General features: G+C 42.6%; 1 protein-coding gene across 1 annotated transcript in view; it reads right to left on the bottom strand.

The window, feature by feature from the left end:
• Nucleotides 1–27,365, bottom strand: part of HMCN1 (hemicentin 1) — a 296,199-nt gene that overhangs the window by 233,021 nt on the left and 35,813 nt on the right. The window lies entirely within an intron of this gene.

The raw sequence follows: 27,365 nt of genomic DNA, 5'->3' as shown, positions 1-27,365 counted from the left end.
ACTGCCAAGTCTTGTTAGAGACAGGGGATGAGAAAGGTTGAACTTGTAACTCAAAACGCTGAGGGGTTCATAGCCTCCTATATGCACACGGGGAATAAAATGAATGTTTCTGTGTCCTTATCCACGGAAAAGACAATTACCGAAACCTATCATAACAACGTCACCATTATTCAAACAGTTTTATCATTTAGGTTTTATACAGCACTTTGGCACTTCACAGGGTATTGATCAATTATCCACAGCTGCATAAAGGGCTCGATATGCATCATACAAAGCAATGCGGAACCTTAAAACCGGGTGAGGTAAACTGGAAAGGAGACGCAATTAGTCTGCCGCGACCCATATAGCTTTTTTCAGAATGACATGATAAAAAGGCCTTCCCGCACTGTGATTGTTAGGCACCTTGCAAAACATAATTGGAATGATGAGAAGGCCTGCGAAACAAATAGTGGGAATTTCCACATCTGGGTTCCATATGAAGCAGAACAGTCAATTGCATTGTAGAAGCCGTGGCATTCGTGTATGGAAAATAGGTAAAGCCCGTTCCCTGGAGGCCAAACAAGAACATGCTCTACAGAGGAATGCCAAATAGGAATGTTCCATACTAAGCAGTCAACCCAGCAATATAGCCTAGTGGAGAAAGCACAGGCCTGGGAGCCGAGGACCTGGGTTCTAATCTCGGCTCCACCATCTGCCTGCTGGGTCCCCTAAGGCAAGTCACAACTTCTCTGTGCCTCAGTTTCCTCATTTGTATAACAGGGCTAAAGTACCTTTTCTCCCTCTAACTTACACTGTGAACCCCATCAGGGTCAGGTCCAACCTGATTGTCTTTTATCTACTCCAGCGCGTAGTAGAGTGTTTTGCACCAATAAGTACTCAACAAATACCACAATTATTTTCTCAGCACTGACAACCCCAGCCTCACCACTCTTGAAAGAACAATCGTAGAATGGTTCTAGGAAATAAAAATGACCCCTCCCATCTTACCTCACTGATTTTCTACTCCAACCTAGCACAATCAAATCACTCCTCTAACACCAACCTCTCTGTACCTCGATTCTCAGTTCTCTCACAGCCAACTCCTCACTCTGCCTCTGGCCTGGAACTTCTTCCCCCTTCCTATCCGACAGAAGATCACTCTCCACATCTTCAAAGCCTTCTTTAAATCATGCTTCCTCAAGGAGGCCTTCCCTAACCAAAGACTCATTCCCCCTACTTCCTCTCGCTTCGGCAATGCCTGTGCACTTGGCTTTATACCCTACATTCACCCCACCCTCAGCCCCACAGCACATATGTACATATCCATAATTTATTTTCATATCTGTCTCCCCCTCTAGATTGTAAGCTCCTTGTGGACAGGGAACAATTCTGTCAATTGCTATACTGACTCTCCCAAGCACGTAGTATAGTGCTCTGCATACAGTAAACACTCAATAAATACAATTGATTGATGTATTAGTCAGTGAGCTCATTAGTCATTTTTATTTCCTAGAACCGTTCTAGAAATACAACTGATTGATGTCATGCCTCTGTGGCTTGTAGACAACTGAAGGGAGAGGGAGAGGGAGAGCAATAGAAGTGAGAATGATCATAGAAGAACTAAGGATGTTATTAAAACAGTCATTTGAAAGGTGGCCTCGTTATTAATATACAGTCAGTCACTCAGTGGCTGCCAAAAATAAATACTGTAGCACCTTTCCAGGATGGATATGAAAAACAGAGATTATGGAACAAAACTTTAACAGGCTTGCAATGTGAATGTGAAGTAACTGATGTGATATTGTACCTGCATTGATTAAATGATGGTCTAAACAGAGGTGCTATAGAGCATGTTTTTAGTACCCATTTGAAATAAAGATCCCTTATTACTCATACAGTTCTGCCTTTTTCTTCTATCACTGGTGTTCATTATTAAACAAGAGACTCCATTAACACCTAAGTAGGAACTGATGACAAAAATATAAGCAACCAGAAAATCCTTGGTGACTTCAATTCATCTATGATCCTACCTAGAACACTGCTTCAGCCTCTTTGCTGGCCTCCCTGCCTTCTGTCCTCTACCCTCTCCAGTCCATACTTCGGCCCAGATCATTCTTTTTTTTATGAAATTTGTTAAGCGCTTACTATGGGCCAGGCATTATACTAAGCGCTAGGGTAGATACAAGCTAATCAGATTAGACACAGACCATGTCCCACATGGGGCTCACAGTCTTAATCCCCATTTTACAGATGAGGTACTTAGGCACAGAGAAGTGAAGTGCCCAAGGTCATGCGGCTGACGTGGTAGAGCCGGCATTAGAATCCAGATCAATCAATCAATCGTATTTATTGAGCGCTTACTGTGTGCAGAGCACTGTACTAAGCGCTTGGGAAGTACAAGTTGGCAAGATATAGAGACGGTCCCTACCCAACAGTGGGCTCACAGTCTAGAAGGGGGAGACAGAGAACAAAACATATTAACAAAATAAACAGAATATATATGTACAAGTAAAATAAATAGAGTAATAAATATGTACAAACATATATACATATATACAAGAGCTGTGGGGAAGGGAAGGAGGTAAGGCGTGGGGGGGGGGGATGGAGAGGGAGAGGAGGGGGAGAGGATGGAGGGGGCTAAGATCCTTCTGACTCCCGGGCCCAGGCTCTAGCCACTAAGCCACACTGCTTATTTTTCTGATAAACCATTCAGTCCATATCTCCCCACTCCTCAAAACCTCCAGTGGTTGCCCAGCCAGCTCTGCATCAAACAGAAACTCCTTACCATCAGCTTTACGGCACTCAATCAGCTTTCCTCCTCCTAGTTTACTTCGCTGATCTCCTACTACACCCAAATCCTCACATTTTGCTTCTCTTAAACTAACCTAATCACTGTACTTAGATATTGTCTATTCCGCCACCAACCCCTTGCCCACAACCTCCCTTGGGCATGGAACTCCTGCCTCTTCATATCCAACAGTCCACCACTCTTTCAGCTTCAAACCCCTCCTAAAATCACATCTCCTCCAAGAGATCTACCCAGATTAAGACCTAATTTCCCTCATCGGCCCGCCCCTCCCCGCCAGGTCAACTATGTGTACCCCTTAAGCACTTTGATACACATCTCATCCCTACAGCACCTATGTATTTATGTTTATACTCTACCATTTCCCCATATGTAATTTATTTCAATGTCTGGCTCTCACTGTAGACTGTCAGCTCCTTCGGGGCAGGGGTAGTGTCTTCCAATTCTATTGAGCTACATTTCCTTGGTGCTTAATACAGTGCTCTGCACGCTGTAAGCACTCAATAAATACCATGATTGATGGATTGATCAGTGCGAGATGAAGGTGTTTAGTCAACTGGGAAGTTTTTGAGTTTTCTAAGGTCTCGATTCATTTTTACATGGCTAAGATTCCTGTTAACCAGTGGGTCTAATAGAATACAAATAGGAAAATTATTGGGTACATCAAAACAGGTCTTTGACAATTTAGCAGTTCATAGAAAAACATTAATCTAAATTCTCAAAATATTGTAAACTGATTCTAAGATGGAATGCAAGAGAGTAATTGCTTACCAATTGAAATAAAAAGAAGGGGTAAATAGTCTTCCTCTTCGGGGTCATGCTAATGTTATGTCCAGTTTCCTAGGATTTTATCATCTAGATTAGATTTTTCCAACTACTCTGTCATTGTTCTCTTAATCTGAATGATTGAATTGCATTTCAGAAAAGAATGGAAAGTTTACAATGTTGTACTTTTTTTTCTGGTTCCTTTGGCAAGATTGATATCCAGCCCTCTGCTTCCTTTTTCCTTTTCAGTAATTGAAGACTGATATTGTTTGCAACTTTCTTTGGGGTAGTTCCTTGGGAATGATTTTCTGGGGTCTCTAACTGCTAAATTCTGCATATCCAGCACATGACTACCCACTTTCAGAGTCTGTCATAACCTGTCCACACAAGGTGAACTTCAGATATCACATTTCTGTGGGACATCCATGCCATAAGAGATATTTCTTTATTCTTCACTATTCGATGCTAATGATACCTAAGCAAAAGGCAGTTTGTTTATCTCGTTCGCTCAACTGCAACAATTTATTCTTAGGTGATTCTTGACTTCCCTCCCCAGTCCACTATTCGGATAACATGCTGCTGTCCAGCATCAATGAGGCAAGACAGCTCATTTACCGTATGCACACAAAAACTGGATTTGTTTTGGGACATTGATCTCCAGAGTTTAATGAAAGGAGTTCAGACAAAAAACAGATAATCAATCTTATTAATTGGGCATTTACTCTGTGTGCGGAACTTAGTTCTAAGATAAAATACTAAGATACTAACAGATAGTATCCAGATCACATTAACTTTTTATGACTGCTGGTAACTAAGGGCTGGACTTGGGAAAACAGAACTGGGAGTTGGGTCCCGAATCTGCCATATGCCTACTGTGTTACCTTCAGCAAGTCACTTCATTTTGCTGTGTCTCAATTTGTTCATCTGTTAATTGGGGATGAAACACTTGTTCGCCCTTCCAATTCAAGAACCTCGATGTGGGGCAGGGACTGTATCTGATCTATCTTGCATTTACCCCATGCTTAGCCTGGTGCTTGGCATATAGAAAATGCTTAATACATGCCATTATTGTTAAAAACTCATGTGTACAATGACACATTAAATCGGTATCTGGATAGCTGAGATTTTGGCAGCTAGCACCCTATGTGGCCATTTGAAGGTTGCTTATGCTAATGTGAAGCTCTATGATAACCCTAAATACACATACTTAGTAAATAAAGTATGGGATCATGTCGAGTAGTACTGAGTAGTGGACGATAACAACTACTAACATGATTTTGACAATGTCAGATAGCCGTCTAGGACAGGAAGCAAAGGAGAATATCTTAACTGAAAAAGAGATGTGAAGTATTCTGAATAGGATGTTATTGCTTAGACTGAACTTTGGCCAGGACAAACACTGGAGTCTTAAAAATGGTCCCTGGAATCACCAACCACTGCCTGTTTTCAGGGGTTTTGCTTTGTCTTTTTCTAATGATGGTGTGCTCTTAGCGTACACTAGTAGACAAAATATCCTTAAAATTGTCAGCAAGGAAGAGGAGGAAGTAGCTTTAAGCTAATGATTGATGCCTTTAGGTTAGATATAAGAACTACCTACTGTTGATTGTTGTTCAAACAAAAGACTAGATTATCTAAGATAGCTGTGGAGCTCCAGAGAAGCAACATGGTGTAATGGATTCAGCCCGAGTCTGGGAATCAGATGATTGTGGGTTCTAATCCTGGTCCTCTACACCTGCGTGTGACCTAGGGCAAGCCATTTCACTACTCTGTACCTCAGTTACCTCATCTGTAAAATGGTGAATTGAGACTGCAAGCCTCATGTGGGACAGGGACTGTGTCCAACCTGATGCTTCTATCTACCCCAGCACTTAATACTGTGCCTGGCACTTAGTAAGAGCTTAGCAAATATCGCCATTATTATACTTATTTCTTGGATGTCTTTGAATATAGCTTAGAGTTTAATTGATAGATGATTTAAGAGCCTTAGAGTAACAATGGTAGTATTAAATGCTTACTATGAACCAAGCACTGTGTTAAATCCGAGGGTAGACTCGAGATAATCAGATAAGACACAGCTCCTGCCTCACAGGGGGCTTTACAATTTGAGGGAGAAAGCAGAAATTATTATTAGTATGGAATCTGTTAAGCACTTACTATGTGCCAACCATTGTTCTAAGCACTGGGGTAGGCACAAGGTAAACAGGTTGGACAGGGTCCCTATCCCTCAAGAGGCTCACACTCAACCCCCATTTCACAGATGAGGTAACTGAGGCCCAGAGAAGTTAAGTGACTTGCCCAAGGTCACACAGCAGACAAGTGGCAGAGCCAGGACCAGAGCCCATGATCTCTGATTCCCAAGCCCATGCTCTTAATACTAGATCATGCTGCTTCCCATAATAGCTAAAACCATTTTATAGAGAGGGAAACTGAGGCACCTATAGACTAAGTGTATTTCCCAAGGACACCTAAGACGTCAGTGGCACAGATGGACTACAACCTAAGTCTTCTGACTATCAGCTCAGGGCTCTTTCCCTCTAGGCTCCCCAGCCACTGTTGCATAGACCAGTCTAGATGACCAGTAAAAGACTCTATCTGCTTTCCTCAAGCGTGGAAAGATAACTACCAGAAAAAAAGTTTTTCCATAAAATGAGTCCACATTTCCCACTGCCCAACTAATTCCATTTCCCCATATGCCTGCTGGATAAGCAGTTGCTTCGGTAAAGGCCTGCAACCAGATTGTTAAGCACTCTGTGCCCAGCACTGTTCTAAGTGCTGGCGTAGACACAAGTTAATCAGAGAAGACACGGTCCCTGTCCCACATGGGGCTCAAAGTCTAAGTGGAAGGTAGAAGAGGGATTTAAATCCCCATTTCACAGTTGAAAAAACTGGGGCACAGAGAGGTTAAGTAACTTGGCCAAGATCACACAGCGGACTAGTGGCAGGGCCAGATCCTCTAACTCCCAGGCCTGTGATCTTTCCACTAGGCTTCCAAGCTCTCCCCTATCAGATGCCTTTGTAACCACCAGCAGTAGGGATTGGCAGTGGATGGAGAGTGGGAGAGATGAGAGGTATTTTCTGTAGCATGATGTGACCCCAGTCATTGCAAGACACACTCAAATGGCCTGCAGTCTTTTTTAAAAATCACAAACACATGGTTTTTAGCTGGAAACAAAGCAGCAGGGAACGAAGATGGCTACCTGAAGACAAATTACAGAGTACTGGAAGCAGAAGAAGGGCAGGACACACCCATTTTCTAAATACTCTCATTTCAATTCCATAATCCCTCAATTGATGCATCAGAATCCTGCGGGGAGAGCTACATCATCCTGGCATTTCTCCTTCCCCAAGGCCCAGACAAGTTGCATTTGACAGCACATGAAAAGGAAGTTGTGGAAGGAATCTAGCATGATCACACGAGGGTTTTGAGGTTGTGCTTATGAATGCCCGGCTCTGTGTGGTTATTTAATTTGTTTAAAACAGTCACTGGAGAAGGCACAAAAAATATGTCCCAGCATTACAAAACCTAAAAGAGGAGCACTGATTGGCTACATTTATCTGTTAATATTGTTAGGTCAAGGATTTAAAACACACTACAGGCTAATGAAAATAGTCACCGTCTGAATGTCATGTTCTTTTTTTGATCCCTTCATTCCGGGATGTCCTTATTCTCGTCTTTCTCTTAGGAGTTCACCGCCCCTACCACTTCATCTTCCTATTTCTTGGCCTCTTTATTCAAATTCCCTCGAGTCATCTCAACTGACTGAAGGCATCAAAACTCTCTCCAGGCTTCTAAGAGCAAGACAGTATTCTAGATAGATAAGCTTGTAGCGTCATAAACCCTAGTTACCTCTGCTTTGCTTCATTCTTGCGCTGCACATAGATTTTTTTTTCCCCTGACAAATACTCAGAGGCTCAAATCTGCACATCTCCAGGGGATCCAAAACAATAATACAGTACAGGGCTCTGCACACAGTAAGCGCTCAATAAATACCATTGATCGACTGATTCATTAAGCAACTTTCTTCACTAAGCTCTGACATAGCCTGTCTATATTTATTGTGCATTCTACAGTACAAATAGGATATTTTGCTGAACAAAACTTAACAATAACAAGAACCGCACATGTTGGTGGTGAATAACATATCTTGTTTTTACTAATTTTAATATATTTTCTTCCCGCTCCCACTAAATGTATACGATTATGTCTCTCAGTCATTCCTGTCATATTATAAGCTCCTCAAAGGCAGGGTGTGAGTTGTTTACTTTTGTTCTATCTCCCAAGGGCATAGCATAGAGTGCTGCAAAGAGTGGGGGCCCCATATATACTTCAGGAAAAAATGACAATATATGAATAAATGAATGTAAAGACTTAAGGGAGTTTACATCCTGCCAGAATCTTTCACAAACACTTGATCATCATGGGCACCAAGAGCTCATTATTGAAGACAAGATTCCCCACCTCAACAGGGGAGTAAATAGAATATAATGACCATCATTCTCTCCATGCACAGCTCGCACCTGGGTTTCAACCATGCCAGTTCCGGATTTGGTAGAGTTTCAGACAGATTTAGGAAAATATTCAAAATATCCCCGATTTGAGATTACAGCTAAATCAATCAATCAATCAATCGTATTTATTGAGCGCTTACTATGTGCAGAGCACTGTACTAAGCGCTTGGGAAGTACAAATTGGCATCACATAGAGACAGTCCCTACCCAACAGTGGGCTCACAGTCTAAAAGCTAAATAGGTCAGTCAACTTCACACCAATCCATACTGGCTTTTGCTCACCTTGTGCAGGCCCAGGATAGACTTCATTTAGGTCCCATTAGATTCCAGGAACTTGTATTATCAAGAGAGAGAAAAGATAAGCTAGCTTGGGAGGAGCTCTGACCAGCTTCACTCCAAGGCTGAAAACTGAGCTCTGTTCAGCCTCACTCTAAGGCTTGCCACAGGGACACATACTCAAAATCGCTTTGAATTTACAACCCATAAAAATCAAATGTACAATACACACTCCTGGCCCAGGGACAACACTGTCCTTAGTAGATTATTATATGTTTTAAAGGAAGAAGACTGAAGCTCAAAATTCCAAGAATGAACCATTTGAAGCCATACTCCTGAGTTAAATAGTTGATCTTTGTCTTTCCCTCTGACTCTAAGGGCTTGAGAACACTTCTAAATTTTTCAGAACACCTGTAACATTTGCAGGGTTCAGAATGTCAAGAATGGGAAAAATGAAGCAACATGAAGTTCAATCAGGATTTTCATTTCTAGATATCCATTAGCCAAGGAAACTGATGGGCAATCTTAAGATGAAAATGAAGAACTGGAGGAAAAAAAAAAAGAGAAGAAAAGAGATGCCTGGTTAAGGGAACTTGGGTGTCACAAGAAGTACAGCTGACACCTCAAAGACTCTTTCCCATATCCCATTGTGGGTACGGAGGAAAATAGGTGTAGCCTCATGAGAAAATGGTTTACATCTTGGCAGGAGAAGTTTAGGTTACTCCAAAGCAAGAAGGGACAGGAGACTGGTTTAAACCCCTGGAGTGTGAGTCTAAGAGAGACAGATTTTTAAAAATAAGCCGCTATTCTTCTGTCTTGAATTTTTTTGACTCCAGCCGCCCCCTAGACTGCAAGCCTGTTTTGGGCAGGGAATGTGTCCACTAATTTTGTACTCTCCCAAGTGTTTAGTACAGTGTCCTGCACACAGTAAGCACTCAGTAAATACCATCAACTGACTGAAGATGACCTACAAATCAGCTAAGATCATTTATTGAGTGTCCATGGGTACAGAGCCATAGTCCAGATGCTGTAAGGAGTTACAAAGGAAGAAGCTGTAGTCGTTCTTGCCCTCAAGGGGCTTATGATTAATGGGGGAAGGAAAACAATACAAAAAATACATTCGCCAAAGTGAAGAAACATAAACACGTACTAACCATGTTTATATCGAGCTAAATGGATGTGTTAGATGATCACGGAACTGGGGAGAATGCAGTGGTCCCTGCCAGAGTACCAAAGAAGTTATAAAATGTTGTGAAGATTACAAGTGACATACAACCATATGGCTGTATTAAATTTAATCAGAGCAAGAATTCTTAGAGAAAAACTGGAGAATAACAAGCATTATAGAATCTCTGAGGATGCATACGCATTACCTCTGGTGAAGCTTACAGCAGCTTTGCACGAGCTAAACCACAGAGGTGGGGAAAATGCACAATTTGATGGATAAACTGAAGAACAGTGGCAACACCGATATTTTTAATACTCTGGAGAAGTCATTAATGAAGCACACCGTGTGCCAAAGGTGAAATCAGAACTCAGAACCTGCCCTGTTAACTGTGTGCATCCCAGAAAGGCCAACGTCATCGGACCTTTCTTACCAAGCTGACCTCACTCCATGTTCTCAAGCCTGGCATTTCAGACACAATGAAATGAGGAAAAGCACTGCATGTTGAAGCAATCAAGTAGACACTACTAGTAGCCCCCTGCAGAAAAGAAAAAACAACTTGACTTTGAATCACAAGATCCAATGTCCTAATAATGTTCAGCCTAGAGGCTGAAGATGTGCCAGGGACCTAAGAAAACCAGCACGTGTTCACTCATTTGGGAATGTTCACTCATTTGGGAAACTAGATGTTTACATTAAGCAGAGGCAGGTACGGGTCCCCTCCTACCTTCCCAAAGATCTCAAGTTTTTGCTTGTTTTTAATCCTTATGAAAAAAAAATCAGGAAAAAAAATCCCTCTACCTATTGATTAGATTGTGGTGCAACTTCTTTGTTGCACCAAAGCGCCTTAAAACTTTATAAAATAACTTTCCTTAAAAAACAACAACGGGTTACATAGGAAGAGAAAAATTCTCAAACAGGAATGGTTGCATGTTCTTGAACAAGGACTGGACTTCCTAAACTGTAAAACCACAAAACCCAACTTAACACAACCAATATGCTGTTTGGTCCTGTCCCCTAAGCAACTGACCAAACACCACTATAAATCTGCCTGCCAATGGATTTGACAGAGATTAAGAATGTTGATCCTCCTCTCCCTCCCCCAACAACATTTGAACAAACACAATTTAAACAACAGAGAGACAGAATGCCCAAACGCATTCGGCTTTGAGTACAGTTGCAAAGTGTTCACGTTTGAAAGACTTGACATAAATCAAATGCTTCCCCAACCTTACGAATCTGCTGTAAAACTGAGAGCTGGAGATCAGAAACTAGCTGATGCTACCATTTTCTACTTGACTTGTGCAACCAAAAAAAAATATCGCCTTTATATTCTCACTTCCCCTCCCAGAGTGTTGCTCACCTCCCTCCCCCTCCACCACCCCCATACTTAATGTTCTGTTGTAAAAGATTACTGGAGCTAACAGTGACCCCCACAAGGACCAAGTAATTTGTTCTTTTGCCTGCTGCAAGATGATTCAGTGGTTCTGATAACAATAATAATAATAATAATAATGGATTTATTAAGCACTATGTGCAAAGCACTGTTCTAAGCGCTGGGGAGATTACAAGGTGATCAGGTATCCCATGGGGGGCTCACAGTCTTAATTCCCATTTTACAGTTGAGGGAACTGAGGCACAGAGAAGTTAAGTGACTTGCCCAAAGTCACAAATGCTTTGCACAGTTCAATTTATCCAAGAAAGGAGGATGTTCTTGGTACTTAAGTTTGGATTGGAATCCTGTTCAGCAATTTTAATAGAAATTTCCCCCTCTCACCCAGCCAGGGATATTAAAACAGGAGTAAGTTTTCCTTTATATACTCCAGGCTTCAAGTCCAGAGCGGTAGGTTTTCCACTTCTTTATGACTGTACTTATTACTCAGTATGAGGGAACCATTTTTGGTTTCCGTAGTCAACATTCTCCTTCCTCTCAGGTTGCAAATTCATCATCATTTGCTTCTGTAATAGTCCTTAGCTATTAGTTGGAAAATCAAAGAGACCACATGAAATATCAATCCATCGATGAATCAGTAGAATAGATAATATCATTTCTTTTCATCACCCCCCCCCCCCCATGGAGTAGATATTGCTAGGGCCCACCTAGATAATATTAATAATAATAATTGTAGAATTTGTTAAGTGCTTACTATGTGTCAAGCACTGTACTGGGTGCTGGGGTAGATACAAGGTCATCTGGTTCCACATGGGGCTCACAGTCCGAGTAGGAGGGAGAAAAGGTATTGAATCCCCATTTGGCAGATGAGGAAGCTGAGGCACAGGGGAAGTGAAATGACTTACCCAAGGTCACACAGCCAATACACAGTGGAGCTGGGATTAGAACCCAGGTCCTTTGACTCACAAGCCTGTGCTCTTTCCACTAGGCCATGCTGCTCATCTAGATGTAAAACAGGGTGGTCAATGATGGCACTTGCCAACCCAGGACACCTAGATGCACGTGACATTTTGGGCATTAAAACGGGTCTGCAGCATCACGTTATGACATTGTAGGGAATATTTTGCCGAGTTCCAACTTGAACCTCGGATATTTCTCCAGGGGCACGTGATACGCTACCAGAACGACTGCAGATGGAGATGGGGTGTTCTGGGAGAGATGTGTTCATGGAGTCGCTATGGGTTGGAGATGACTGGCCAGAATAAAACAAGACAAGACGTGTGACCTCCCCACCGTGCTCCAGAGAGTTAAGTTCTCCACCCAGGTCCCTCTGAGCATGGGCCTCACAGCTGAGCCACATAACTAGGCAGCAGGAGCTGAGGCAGAGGGAAGGCTGGCATTTAAAATTAAAAAATGGACATAAAAGCAACTGGTATTGTATCTACACTGGCAGCAACCCGACCGACCAGCCAGAAACCAGATGAATTGAGCTCCCAGATGTAAAGGATGATGGGAGGCAAGGTGATAAACTCCCGTGCCTCCATTAACTTGCTCCATAAGACGTTACGGTCCTTAGAAACCACTTACCGATCTCGCTAATCTGCTTTGAAATACTCAAAGATAGTGTGGCCCAGTGGAGAGAGACAGCGTCAGAGGAGCCAGGTTTTCTTAGGATATTTATTAAGCAGTGTGTGTCAAGCACACTGAGAAGCAGCGTGGCCTAGTGGATAGAACACAGGCCTAGGAGTCAAAAGGACCCGGGTTCTAATCCCAGCTCTGCCACTCATCTGCTGTGTGACCCTGGGTAAAATAAATAAATAATAAATAATAATGGCATTTGTTATGCGCTTACTATGTGCAAAGCACTGATCTAAGTGCTGGGGGTTACAAGGCAATCAGGTTGTCCCACGTGGGGCTCACAGTCAATCCCCATTTTACAGATGAGGTAACTGAGGCTCAGAGAAGTTAAGTGACTTGCCCAAGGTCACACAGCAGACGTGGCAGAGCCGGGATTCAAACCCATGACCTCTGGCTCCAAAGCCCGTGCTCTTACCACTGAGCCACGCTGCATCTCACAAGTCACAACTTATCTGTGTTTTAATTGCCTCATCAGTAAAAATGGGGATTAAGACTGTGAGTCCTGTGGGGGACACGGGCTGTGTCTGACCTGATGACTTTATATCTACCCCAGTGCTTAGTAGAGTGCCTGGAACATAGTAAGCTCTTAAATACCAACAAAAAAATAAAGCACTGTTATAAACACAGGGGTAGATTCAAGTTTATCAGGGTGAGCACAATCCCTGCCCCACTTGGGACTCACTATCTAAGTAGGAGGGACGATGATATGCTCCCCACTTTACAGCTGAGTGAACTGAGGCACTGAGAAGTTCGGTGACTTGCCCAAGATCCCACAGCGTGCAATTGGCAGGGCTGGGATTAGAATCCAGGGCCTTTGGCTCCCAGACCTGAGTTCTCTCCAGTAAGCCATGCTGTTTTTCCTTTTGCTTAGACTGGGAGCCCTAGGTGGATCAGGGACTGTGTCCAACCTGGTTTTCTTGTATCTCCCCCAGGGCTTCACACCTGCGTGGCACAGTGACTGTTAATATTCTTCACCCACCCAGGATAAGGGGGCAGAATCCCAGTACACATTTCCTGTTGGCCTTTTTCCATGTTGGCCTTTTTAGGAATGGCAAGCCTAGGCCAGAGAATCCAAAGGCCACGGTGACCTGGGAGGGCTTGTCCCAAGTAGTAAAGTGCTCAGGGAGATCCAAACTTGTTTCACTCTTAGAGGGGCCCATGTCAGACTGAAATCCCCACCAGGCTCTCAAACCTGAGATTAGGTTTCCACCAACAGGGACCGCTTCCCAAAGGCCCTTGAAGGCCGACCTAAAGTCCCAGCAGGCCTAAGCTACTTCGGGCATCCACCCTGGGATACGTTGGAGTTCAGGAGCCTATAGCGTTACCAGCACAATCCCTAGGTCAGTCAGTCCAGAATCCCTAGGTCAGTCAGTCAATTAATCGTATTTACTGAGCACTGTCTGCATGCAGAGAACCTTACCAAGTGCTTGTAGTGGGGGGGAGCGCAACAGTGCAATAGACACATTCCCTGCCCACAAGGAGGTTACAGTCTAGAGTCTGGTTCAAAGTCTGAGACGGGTATGAGCACCCTCTTAGGTTACTGAGATCAGTTGAGAGGTCAAAACAGCAATACTCCTCTCCCCCTCTCTATTAGGCTCATCTGTTTACCCCTTTGAAAGAGAACAGACCTCACTATTAGCATGGTGAGGAAAACAGTATTACAGCTGCTTGGCTCCCCAGTATTGACGGTTTATTTGAACAAGCGCTTTTAGAGCTGCTTAAGCCATTTAATCCCCACTACATCATGCTGTTTCTTGTTGTTTAAATTTTAGTTTTCAAACTAAAACGGAAAAGAATTAAAAAAAGACCGTCGGTCCTTTGGGCAGTTTATTTTTCCAGAACCGGATGCATTGTTTCAAATCTATCTTTTGGCATTTCATCATGGGGGCCATTCAATAGAATTGACTTGGATTTTGTTAAAGCCTCAGAGCCAACAGACATCCCAGTGGGAACCTCATGGCTAAATATCCCCCCATAAAGATGAATTATCATTTAAACCAGATCATTCCAGAAACCTGAGGCTGTGTTAAGATCAAAAACAGTCATAATGTGCTCTGCACATAGTAAGTGCTCAATAAATACTACTGATTGATTAATTTTGCTGTCCTGGTTAACTTCCTGTTTTCTGGCAACTTAGGGTCCCTTTATTTGTATTAAGTCTGAGCAGTTAAAATACCTGATCTGCTCAAGTTTGAGAGGTTACAGTGCAGCTCTAACATCGCTTAGAGAGGTGAATCCAAAACTTAAATGCACTGCCGCTAGCCACACCCTATATCTCAATTTTGTCAAATTCCATTTTCCAGTCCTACCATAGGGGTAATTCCATAGATCAATAATATTAATGTCTTATACCCCATCCAGCCAGGCAGAAAAAACAAGGAAGACTGAAAACCATTAAATTCAACGAGAGACATAGTTACTGATCAGAAAGCCTCCTAAAAAAAATGAGAGTGGTCACATTTCATCGGCAGTGATGTATGGTAGCGAGATGTGGAGCTCCACCAAGTCAGAAGATGAGAAACCATAAATAATCCAAAGAGCAATGGAATGCTGCTGCATGGGCAACATTTCCTTGAAGAACTTTTGATTGAAAATGGAGAGCTGATAAGGGGCGAAATGGGAAAAACTGGGACCGCTTGCAACAATTCAAAAGATGTGGTTGGCAGGGTGGCTCGAGAAGTTTTAGGCAATGAGGGGAACTAAGGAGTTACAAATGCATTTCCATACAACGTGAAGAGCAGAAAAGGCAGGCCACCAACCCGATTAGAGCAGCAGTGTGGCCTAGTGGATAAAGCATGGTCCTGGGAGTCAGAAGGACCTAAATTTTAATCCAGCTCCGGGGTAAATCGCTTAACTTCTCTCTGTCTCAGTGACCTCATCTGTAAAATGGGGATTAAGACTGTGAACCCCATGAGGGACATGGACTGTGTCCAACCTGACTGTATCTACCGCAGGGCTTAGTACAGTGCCTGGCACATTGTAAGTGCTTAATACCATAGGAAAAAGAAAATACCATAAGAAAAATAAAATATCAGAAGAAAAAGAACATTGCATGGTCTCCTTGTCAATAAAATCTGGAAAAACATGGAAGAGGCTGACATACAAAAAGAAATAATTATTGAAGTGTTTGTTAAAACAAGACAGAGCAAAAAAAGTCCCTGCCCCATATGGGGCACCCCATCTAAGGCTCATCTCTAAAAGGTTTTCTTTAATGCAGGATAAAAGATTCAACAAGAAATGGATTTAGGAGCTTTCGTCAGAAACTCTTGCAATAACAGATGGACACATTTACTTTGGCATCAAATCTGCGGAGTCATAGCAACTAGGGGAACACAAGAGTCAGTTCCCAAATGGTCCTTTCCAATATCTTTCCTAATGAACTAGATGAGGAAATTTAGAGCAGGCACAAGTTTATAGGTACTACATTTGATAGCTAATACTACATTTTCCACAATGTGGAAGACCAGAATAACACTCCAAGTGACTTAGCAAAATTATAAAATGGTTCTACAAAGGCTGGGTGAAAGTCACTGGGACAAACACCAATGTTTCACACATCTTCTCCTGTGCTAGGACAGCCTCAGTCACGCCTTTATCATCTCCCATGAGGTCTCTGTAACAGCTTTTGGTTTGATCTCCGGGCTTGAAGAGTCTCCTCTCTAGTCTATGCAGCAGTCAGAGGAAAAGCCCAAATGGCTCACAAGCACAGCTTGAATCACCCTAAAGCTCTTTAGCATGGCTCTTGTCTGCTGTGTGACCTTGGGCAAGTCACAACTTCTCATCTATAAAATGTACATATAAATAAAATACAAAATCTGTTCTCCCTCTTAAACTGTGATAGGAACTGTATCTGGCACGATTATCTTGTACCTACCCCGGTACTTGGTGCAGTGTTTGGCAAATAGTAAGTACATAATAATAAAAATAATAGTAACAGACTGCCCGAAAAACAAATAAATGGATTTTGGAGCATATTAAACCAAAGTGGTCTTTGGAAGGCCAAATAACTCGACTTAGATCAGCATATTTTGAACACATAATCAGGAGGACTAAGTCTCTTGAGAAGACACTAATGCTAGGAAGAGTCTAGGGTAAACGTGGAAGAGTCAGACCAGCAGCTAGATGGATAGAGACCACAACAACGATAACGGAAGAACCATTAAAAAGGTTGAGGATTATGGCAGAGAACAGGATGTTCTGGAGAAAGTATATCCATGGAGTCACCATGAATCAGAAATGACTCAATGTCACATCATCATCATCATCATAATGAATGGTAGTATATTTCATTTTATATAGAGAAGAGAAGCAGCATGGCTCAGTGGAAAAGAGCCTGGGCTTTGGAGTCAGAGGTTGTGGGTTCAAATCCCAGCTCCACCAATTGTCAGCTGTGTGACTTTGGGTAAGTCACTTCACTTCTCTGGGCCTCAGTGACCTCACCTGTAAAACAGGGATGAAGACTGTGAGCCCCCCATGGGACAAACTGATCATCTTGTAACCTCCCCAGTGCTTAGAACAGTGCTTTGCACATAGTAAGCGCTTAACAAGTTCCATCATTTTTATTTATTATTATTATTATTATTATTATTATTATGAGGGTCTCCTCCACTCTCTTGGTCCTGAATTTTTGTCCCACTGGCCCCTAAAACTCAGGGACGAGAGTAGTGGACCACATACCAAACCTCATTCATTCAAGTTAAGTGCACAAAGAAGTTCCCACAAACACACACCAGTTCATGTGTTAGACACCTAAGACAAACTAAAGAACCTACTGCAATCTTTCTGCAGCTTCTTGAAACAACTTCAGGTCATATTTTACCATCGTTTTTCCTCACTTTTTCCATGCTTAACTTGAACTTTCACCTCATCTCTTGCTGTGCGTACTTTGGCAAACAGTCATTCATGCTTACACCATTCTGAAGAAGGAAATTAAGCAGAATTAAAGATAACTACAATTTCCATAATGCTGCTGGGGCAGCTATTCCCTACGTGACAATGAATTAAAACAAATTCAATCCAGAGAGTTCACACTTTATATCGGCATATTCAAGGAACACTACAACAACCCCCAACTGACCATGGTTTGACTCTACCTCTAAGACCACACCCTGAAAAATGAATCCCAGGTACAGACTATGGAAATTGGGGGTCCAGCTCTCCCTACTGGTACTTACGGATTTAGGAACAAGTTGGTCCTGAGCAATGTTTTTCCTGATTGCTTTTCCTTATTATAAATTACAGATTCACAAGAGTGACAGGAACGCCAAGTCCTGGCAGTCCAGAGATATTCAGAAGAATGACGGTCAGAATGTTTAGTATATTTAGGATTCTAAAGAGGTAATCCTGTACACTGACTGCAACATAAAACATGCACATCCTATAAATTGGAGGTGCTCTCTCTAGGGGCACATAACAATTGGGTCTTTAGAGTAGGACCATCACTGGCAGCCTTCCTGAATACTTGCAAAGAGAAACACATTATGTCACTTGGGTTACCCGAGGCACACAGCATTATGGAAGCAGCCTGGCATAGTGGATAGAGCACGGGCCTGCGAGTCACAAGGTCATGGACCTGTGTGACCTTGGGTAAGTCACTTCACTTCTCTGGGCCTCAGTCACCTCATCCGTGAAATGGGGATTGAGACTGTGAGTCCCACGTGGGACAGGGACTGTTTCCAACCCAATCTGTTTGTGTCTACCCCAGTACTCATACAGTGACTGGCACATAGGAAGCACTTAAATACTATAATTATTATTATCATTATTATGACATGATGATGCCATGATTCAAAAATTAACTTGGCAACTCTACCTGGAAAAGACAGAGGATACGGTCCCGTGTGGGACATGGACTGTGTCCAACCTGATTACCTTGTATCAACTCCAGGGCTTAGTAGAGTGCCTGGCACAAAGTAAGCACTTAAATACCATAAAATGGTGATTCTTCATTTTAACAGGTGCACACAATCTTGTAAATGGAGCATCCCCAATCCATCGGTGCTGTCAGCCTGGGGGAGAGGAAGGAGGGGGCTCCGTCTGCGAAGGCCTAGTAGATACAGCATGGGCCCAGGAGTCAGGAACCTGGGTTCTAAACCCAGCTCCACCACTTTGCTGTGTGACCTTGGGCAAGTCACTTCACTGAGCCTCAGTTTCCTCATCTGCAAAATGGGAATTCAATTTCTCTTCTTCCTACTACTAAGACTGTGAGCCTCTTGGGGGATCTGATTATCCTGGGTCTACCCCAGGATAGTGTTTAGCACAAAGTACATGCTTAACAAATATTATTATTAGGCCAGGCTGCTTCTTACTTGGCTCAGTTTGCCAAATGTAGCCCCTGTCACTGTGCTCAAAGCTGCCTCTTGGTAAGACAACACTGTTCCTGTGGTTCTGAAAGTTTTGTTAATGTTGATATGGTAAACCTTTAGGATTCTTGGGGCTCCTTTTCACTGAGTGCTGGTCTTTTTTTTATGGTCTTTGTTAAGCACTATGAGCCAGGCACTGTACTAAGAACTGGGGTAGATACAAGTTAATCAGGTTGGACACGGTCTATGTCCCACATGGGGTTCACAGTCATAATCTCCATTTTGCATATGAAGTAACTGAGGCCCAGATAAATTGAGTCAATGGCGCTCCAACTGCTCAATTGTGTGAAATGATTTCAGAGGTGAGTCTGATACAAAGAAAGCATGAATTTCTCATTTATGGGGATAAACATCTGGATGGATCAAACAGTAACAACTGGACAGCATATTCACCAAGCATCCAAACAAACAAAATTCCTCGAGTGGGTTTTTTTGTGTGATAAGTATAGGTGCCAAACACTCATTTTGAGTGTGGGGGCAAAGAGGGATTGAGTTTTTGTAGAGATGGGGCAGAGTGGGCTTGGGAGTGGCAGCAAATTTTAAAGGTCAATTTTAATTCTGGAGGTCAATTTAAAGACTGGATTTAGAGTCGTTTCAGTCCTTCCTGGATGAGTAGAGCCAAGAGTTCCATCCCAAAAGCCGTCTGAAGGTAAAGACGATGCCTTTGAGGCCCCCACCTCTCTGCTGGCAATTTGTAGGGGCAACAGCCCTAATCCCCTCTGGAGAAGTGGCAGCTATAGCACACCTTTCTATACAATTGTCTCATGTTGTGTCTGAAAAGCAGTGTGGTCTAGTGGAAAGAGCACGGGCTTGGGCGTCCGAGGACCTGGGTTCTAATCTCAGCTCCACCACTTGTCTACTGTGTGACTTTAGGCATGTCCCTTAAATTCTCTGTGCCTCAGTTACCTCATCTGTAAAACGGCTATTAAGATTACGAGACCTGTGTGGAACAGGGACTGTGTCCAACCTGATTAGCTTGTATCTATCCCAGCGCTCAGTACAGTGCCTGGCACTTAGCACTCAACAGGTACCCTCAAGAAAAAAAAGTTACCAGAGGAGGTAAATAGGTTGAGGACATTTATGACAATATAAATCTTGTGGTTTCTGATCTTGCCGATGCTCGCTTTAAAAAAAGCACTTCCAGGGAGTGACATTTATGTTTACTTTTCCAAGTCAATTATCTCTAAGGCAAGATGCAGACTGACGCATGTGTTTTCCATTTGTCTGAGTGCAGTTGCTTCGGTTCTATTTCTCAATAGAATAAAATATATAAATGAACAATGTTGAAATCATTAGTGTGACTGATTCATTGGGAGAGTAATTAGGTAAACAATTCAGACCTGATACATAGATAAGATGCCCACTCCCCAACAACCCACACACACTCTTTTAGTTAATCTTTCCAGAAATTTCCTCTCAGAATAGCGATGTCCTATTAAACAGAGGTAATGTTAAAACAGTTTGCCCACGTGTAATGGGCCAAGATCAGAAGGCTGTGATGCTATAAAGGGTGAGCTTTCATTAAATGGCTAAATAAAGGGAGAGAGCTCTAATGAGGAGGATTTTCCTTAAATTGAAAATAAATGTCCTTGGTGACGGTTAAATAAATCTGTTTCCAATTTTCTGCAACTGCACAGTCTACTTCGGGTCTGAATGAATAAACCAACAAAGGAACAGCTTTTCTGGAAGTGCCCAAGAAGTTAATTCATTTTCATTAACAGAGACAGTCTTAAGATACACAGCATCTGTTAGTGAGAAAGACACGAAAAAAAGAAAGGCAAGAAGGAGGTCCACATGAACATTCTTCTATATTTCCTCTTTGCTATTTTAGTTCAAAGTTTACCAAATAAGAAATGTATACCCAGCACTATCTTTTCCATTCCCTCCCTCCCACATAGACTCTTTCCGGCAAAAGCAGAAACTCCAACAATAAAACGAGCTTCCAGAATCAGACTAACAAAGGAAGAGGGCAAGAAACCCATGAGCAACCAGAACCAGCCTACCAATGTTTACTCACACTGTGCACAGAATTAAAGTTGTAACAAATTGTCATTGGCCCACACCTTTGCCTGCCCTGTGTGCTACCAAGCACTTAGTACGGTGTTCTGTTTATAGTAAGTGCTCAATAAATACCACTGACGATGATGATGAAAATAAGACCATGGTCTTCTCAGGAGAAAACATGAGCAACTCTGAGGAGCAGCAGTATTTCTCTTCAGTACCAGATGAAGGATCTTTTCCAATTCCCTTTACTCATCCATCCCCTGCCTCCATTCCCACAAGTTAAACCTAAATCAAAGGATGTGTGAAAGGGAAATAAACAAGAAAGGGGAAAACTACATAGATACCTAAGTACTCGAGCCTGAATTTTCTGATATTTGGAAAACATTTTGTGACAAGTCAACTTACTTAGAAGACTTGAGGGTGTGGGAGTGAGATCCTTTTCCTAATAAGCAGAGTCAAATGTTGGGGAAAGGTTTGGATTCTTGATCTTTGCTGAACAAATTTGTAAATGTCTATCCATAAACAAATCAAGATCAAAATATCTGAATTTTTCTTGACAAGCCTGTCTGACTGGACTTTGAAACCTGGAACTTGTCGTGTCTCTATAAATATGTGCATTTGCTTTTTATGTACTGTCCAAAATCCCTATAGCAATCGTTCCAGAACATCACTGATCCTGATCTTGTCTTGCCACTTAATCACATTTATTCAGCATTTATTGTGTGAAGGCACTCTACTAAGCGCCTGGAAGAATAAGCTCCTTGGGGGCAGGGAGCATGCCTACAAATTCTGTTACATTGTTATATTATACTCTCCCAAACTCTGCACACTGTAAGCGCTCGTGCTTAATACAGTGCACAGGGTTTAGAAAGGGGCTGGACACATAGTAAACTCTTAATACCATCATCATTATTAATAAATGATTAATTGACACAATATGACAGAGTTGGTAGACACATCCCCTGCCCACAGGGAGCTTACAAGTCCAGAGCTTACAATTTCATATTGAACATGGCCCATAAATGATACTGATGGAGCAACGCCTGGACCAGTAGATGGTGTATGATCTCACCGATGGACTGACATCCATCCAATCAACTTTATCGAGCGCTTACCGTATGTAGAACACTGTACTAAGCGCTCGGGAGAGTACAATATAACGGAGCGGGTAGGCACATTCCCTGCCCACAAGAAGCGTAGCGCATAGAGGGTGACGTGGAGTCAGGAGGTATAGACTTTTTCCAGGCTGCATGAGAGACATTATGAAGAGAAGCATGTAAAATATAATAGATGGTTCAACTCTTCAAATAGTGGGGGTCTGCTTCAACCAGTCACATTGCACAAATAGGGAGGCTGGCTGAATTAAAATCACACATTGGGGCAGGTGGGAAGGTCACCTGCCAATGGGAAGGAGGACCTATTGACCTTGGATATGTCACAATCCCAGCCAGCACCATTATTTCCCTAAGTCTTGAATGGGGATGAAAAATATTTGGTCCTGATATCATTCTCAGTCACATGATGAGAATAAATGAGCTGATGTTTGACAATATTTAGAAGACCTTGAATGAAGGCTACTACGGCAGTCATTATCATGGCACAAATCACAGAGTAACCTGACTTGGGCTTTAGATCACATGAGATTAGGGTGGTTAAATACATTTGAATAGCCAGTCTTCTAAATGAATGATTAACCATTCCAAAAAGGCAATCCCTTACCTATCAGTGATTGCTCTTTCCCTTCAGATAACTTTTGAGTTACAAGCAAGATCGGGCTAGTTGGAAAGAGCCTGGATCTGCTAGAATGTGACTGTTTACTGTTGAATTGTACTCTCCCAAGTGCTAGAATGTGACTGTTTACTGTTGAAGTGTACTCTCCCAAGAGCTTAGTACAGTGCTCTGCACACAGTAAGCATTCAGTAAATACAATTGAATGAATGAATGGTAGTCAGGGGACCTGGATTCTAGACCTGACTCCACCACTTGCCTAATGCCTGGCCCTGGGTAAGTCACTTAACTGTTCTGTGTCTCACTTTCCTCTTTGGTAAAATATGTATTCAATACCTGTTTTCCTTCACCCCTAGATTGTGAATCAGACCTAGTTATTTTGTACCTATCCTGGCTCTTAGTTCAGGGATGGGTACCTAATAAGTACATAAATACCATTATAATTATTAATCAGAGATTGTGAATCATATTTATTGTGCTTACTTTGTGCAGAGCAGTATATTAAACACTGAGAGTACAATATGACAAACGGACACACTCCCTGCCCACAATGAGATTACAGTCTACAGGAGTGGAGATGGACTGTATCCAACCTGATGAGCCTATATCTACCCCAGTGCTTAGTAAAGTGCCTGGCACGGAGTAACGCTTAACAAATACCATGAAAAAAGCTAATTCTCACCTGCATACTCTTTCTCAGCATTTGGTCCAATGCTCTGGCAGCAGTAAGTGCTTAATAACTACTATTATTACTACTACAGTGATTACCCAATTAGTTGTGACCCAAGTGCAAGCCATCACAGTACTCCCATTCAGGAAATAAAATCTTCGCAAGACAAGAAAGGAAACTGAAGAACTTGGGTCACTTGACAGTCTGAGCACAGACGAAAATATCTTGAAGGATTACTTTATTCAAAAATACTAAGCTGTAGAGAGAGTGTCAGAGGTACATACAACGTACTTCAGCTCAAACCAGCTATTTCTTTTTAAATAAAACAAGAAGCACTGTGGCCTAATGGATAAAGCATAGGTCTGGGAATCAGGAAAACCTGAGTTGTAATCCCAGCTCTGTCACTTGTCTGCTGCATGATCTTGGGCAAGTAACGTCACTTCTCTGTGCCTTAGTTACCCCATCTGTAAAATGGGGATTAAGACTGTGAGCCCTAAATGGGAAAGGGACTATGTCCAACTTGATTACTTTATATCTATCCCAGCACTTAGGACAGTACATAGTAAGCGCTAAGCAAATAAAATTTTTTAAAAAAAATCAGTATGTTCTCCACTACAGATAACACATTCCCCTCTTTTCTTCACTAGATATGGAAAAAGGAAGCCTGTCACTCTTTGGGAGGTAGACTTTCTGATAGGTACAGCAGGGGACAAGAACTGGGGCAGAATGAGAAGCAGCATGGTATAGTGGCTAGAGCACAGGCCCGGGAGTCAGAAGGTCATGGGTTCTAATACCGGCTCCACCACTTGTCTGCTGTGTGACCTGGGGCAAGTCACTTAACTTCTCTGGGCCTCGCTTACCTTAACTGTAAATTGGGGATTAAGACTGTGAGCCCCACATGGGACAGGTATCCAACCCGATTTGCTTGTATCCACCCCATCGCTTAGTACAGTGCTTGGCACATAGTAAGAGCTTAGCAAATACCTTATTATTATTATTATCAATGAACCCCAGAGGTTCATTTTAAGTCTGTGAGTGTCAGACTCAGTACATGGGCTGGGGACAAAAAGAAAAGGAGATGGTGGGAATGAGTCTGCACATTTTGGAGGAGTAAGAGAATGAGAAAAGGGTGAGTGTAGGCTTTTGTTGGGGTGTATATAGAGAAGGGAGTGAATTGTTGGGTGGTTCTGGAAGTATGTGTGTCTAGATAAAAGGGTTCATCAGTAGGTGCTGTAGCTGAGGTGTCTGTAGATGTTGTGCTGTAGATTTGGGCTTGTGTGAGCATTGGTGCGTGCGTGCACGTGTGTGTGTGTGTGTGTGTGTGTGTGTGTGTGTGTGAGAGAGAGAGAGAGAGAGAGAGAAAGAGAGAGAGAGAGAGAGACTGTGCATTTTGGACAAGCCTTCCTTGTCTTAATTCATTCATGCACTCAATCATACTTATTGGCCCCTTACTGTGTGCAAAGTACTGTACTACACACTTGGGAGAGTACAATATGACAATAAACAGACACCTTACCTGCCCACAATAAGCTTACAATCTAGAGCGGAGACAGAGTGCTAAGAGAATTCCCAGTAGGGTCACTTGGGGTGCCTTCCAATCCCTGAGTGAAATTGGGCAGGTTCTGCTGGCTTCAGACTTCAATAAAATGGGGCAAGATGACGGACCCACAGTCAGAGATGGCCCATCCACTGGGCTCTGACAACATCAATGGGCCTAATGCACTTGTGTTTGTACTGAATGACTAACAGTGTACCAGAGGTACCCTACAGAGTCCAAAGATCTCTCTACACACTTAGGAAGGCCTGTACTTTAGCTTGGGCCACGGAAAAACACTGCTACTCTGCTTTTCTAACAGATAAAAATGTTCCTCAAGCATTTGTAAAAGAAACCAAGACAGTTAGCCTCACTCTTCAGCTATATCCCTTCATGTGGTTTCTCCTACATGACAGATTACAAGGGAAAGGCTTCTCTAGAAATGCAACATGTTGAGAGAAAGGATCCGATGCAAAGATTTGCAATTCATAAACAAGGGGGGAAAGGGTGGCACCTGGACATTCAATACCTTGGCCAATCCCCTCAAAGCCTTCACTTATGTGCTGCAAGTTTTTTGTTTTCAGACAAATTTATTCCAATATAATGGACTGACTTCGCTGACATATTTTCCTCTTGTTACCAAAGTAAAACCATCTGAAAATAGCCTCCTGACAGAGCTTGTTTTATTCTCCTTACAACAACTTGCATTTTTTCAGTCAGATCCACTGTGCAATGTGTGCGTGGTTTGAGACTCCATCCATTATTTCTGTTTGTAAACTAGGCAGGCTGTCTAAACAGTGAAAGAGAACCAGAAGGAAAAATATTACCAGTGGGGAAAGGCAGAATATTGACTAGTTGGTGCCAAAATGCAACTGCTTCTTTTCCAAGGGTTCCATGTAATCTTCGACAGGAAGCAACCCCAACAAAATGCGAGTGTCATAGCTCTCGAGGCTTTAGACTACTATTGAATAATTGAATAAAGATAGCACGCTCCTTAAAGAAATGTTTCCTTTGTTTTTCAGGCAGCGACACGTAGAAATCAAATCCCTAGCCTGTTAGCCCGAGCAATGAAAATCGTTTCACATATCTCTGAAACCCCGATGCCTGACTCAAAGGCTTCATTCTGAAAAGTTTCTCACTTTTTTTTCGAGGCTCAATGAAAAATAAATGAAGCTTCCGTGGACCTAATTGGTAAAAGAAGATTTTCAGACCCATTAGACCTACTGCTTCATCTCACCATACACCCTACCCCCACACATCCGCCAAGCTAGCTCTCTTCCTCCCTTCAAAGCCCTACTGAGAGCTCACCTCCTCCAGGAGGCTTTCCCAGACTGAGCCCCCTTTTTCCTCTCCTCCACCCCATCCGCCCTACCACCTTACCTCCTTCCCCACCTCACAGCACTGGTATATATTTGTACAGATTTATTACTCTATTGATTTTACTTGTACGTACTATTCTATTTATTTTGTTAATGATGTGCATATAGCTATAATTCTATTTGTTCTGACGATTTTGACACCTGTCCACATGTTTTGTTTTGTTGTCTGTCTCCCCTTTCTAGACTGTGAGCCCACTGTTGGGTAGGGACCGTCTCTATATGTTGCTGACCTGTACTTCCCAAGCGCTTAGTACAGGGCTCTGTACACAGTAAGTGCTCAATAAATATGATTGAATGAACGAATGCCACACTCAGGGCTTCAGCTCTTCCAGAGGGAAAGGCTTCAAGTAGCCAGAGAGAATCGTTTTGACCCCATTATTTTACCCTCTAGGGCACAGATAACCAGAGGTTGATAGCCTAGGGCACATTTACAACAGTCACATGCAGTGCAATTTTCATTTTCTTTTAGATGGCAGAATCTTTCCTCCACAAAACTACTTGTCTATGGAATTTCCTATTTATTACTAAATGAACATCTTGGTACTATTTTAACTCCTCCTATGGTGGAGGGGAATGACTATCACCCTCCCCAATTCACATCTGGGAAAGCTGGAACCAAGACTGGTTAGCTGTCTTGTCAAGGTTTCTGAGCTGAGAGAAGACTTTGCATACTTCTCAACTCAAGCCAGGGGCTTAGCAGTGATCCCATCTTACATCAGTTAAGATGTACAAAGAAGTTCAGGAAAACCAATTGCCTGAATACATTTTTCCCTACTGCAAAACCAGCTGAACTGATTCAGATCAAACTTTCCAACAGTATCTGTCACGGATTCTTTTTTCTTTCAGTTCACTCGTCCAAAAACTGGCCTCATTTATTTTCTGACCAAACAGTTGTAACAGTCAAGAGGGAAACTGGGTAGCTATGAAATGTGAGGCCAATATGCAGGACTTCAATACAATACACGTTATTTTCCAACAGCAGGAATCCATAGCCTGGCCACAACATTCTGGAGACCCCCCCTGAAGTTTAGAGAGTGGGGATTTAGAAGACTGTCAGAGGAGGAAGTGCTATAGTCAAGACGGGAAGCAATTAAGACATAAATAAGAATTTCAGCAGAGGCAGGGTCAAAGTAAGGACACGTTCTGGCAATGGCCAA

The sequence above is a fragment of the Tachyglossus aculeatus genome, chromosome 16 (genome assembly GCF_015852505.1).
Source record: "Tachyglossus aculeatus isolate mTacAcu1 chromosome 16, mTacAcu1.pri, whole genome shotgun sequence".
NCBI lineage: Eukaryota > Metazoa > Chordata > Mammalia > Monotremata > Tachyglossidae > Tachyglossus > Tachyglossus aculeatus.
This window is presented reverse-complemented; position numbering and strand designations above follow the sequence as displayed.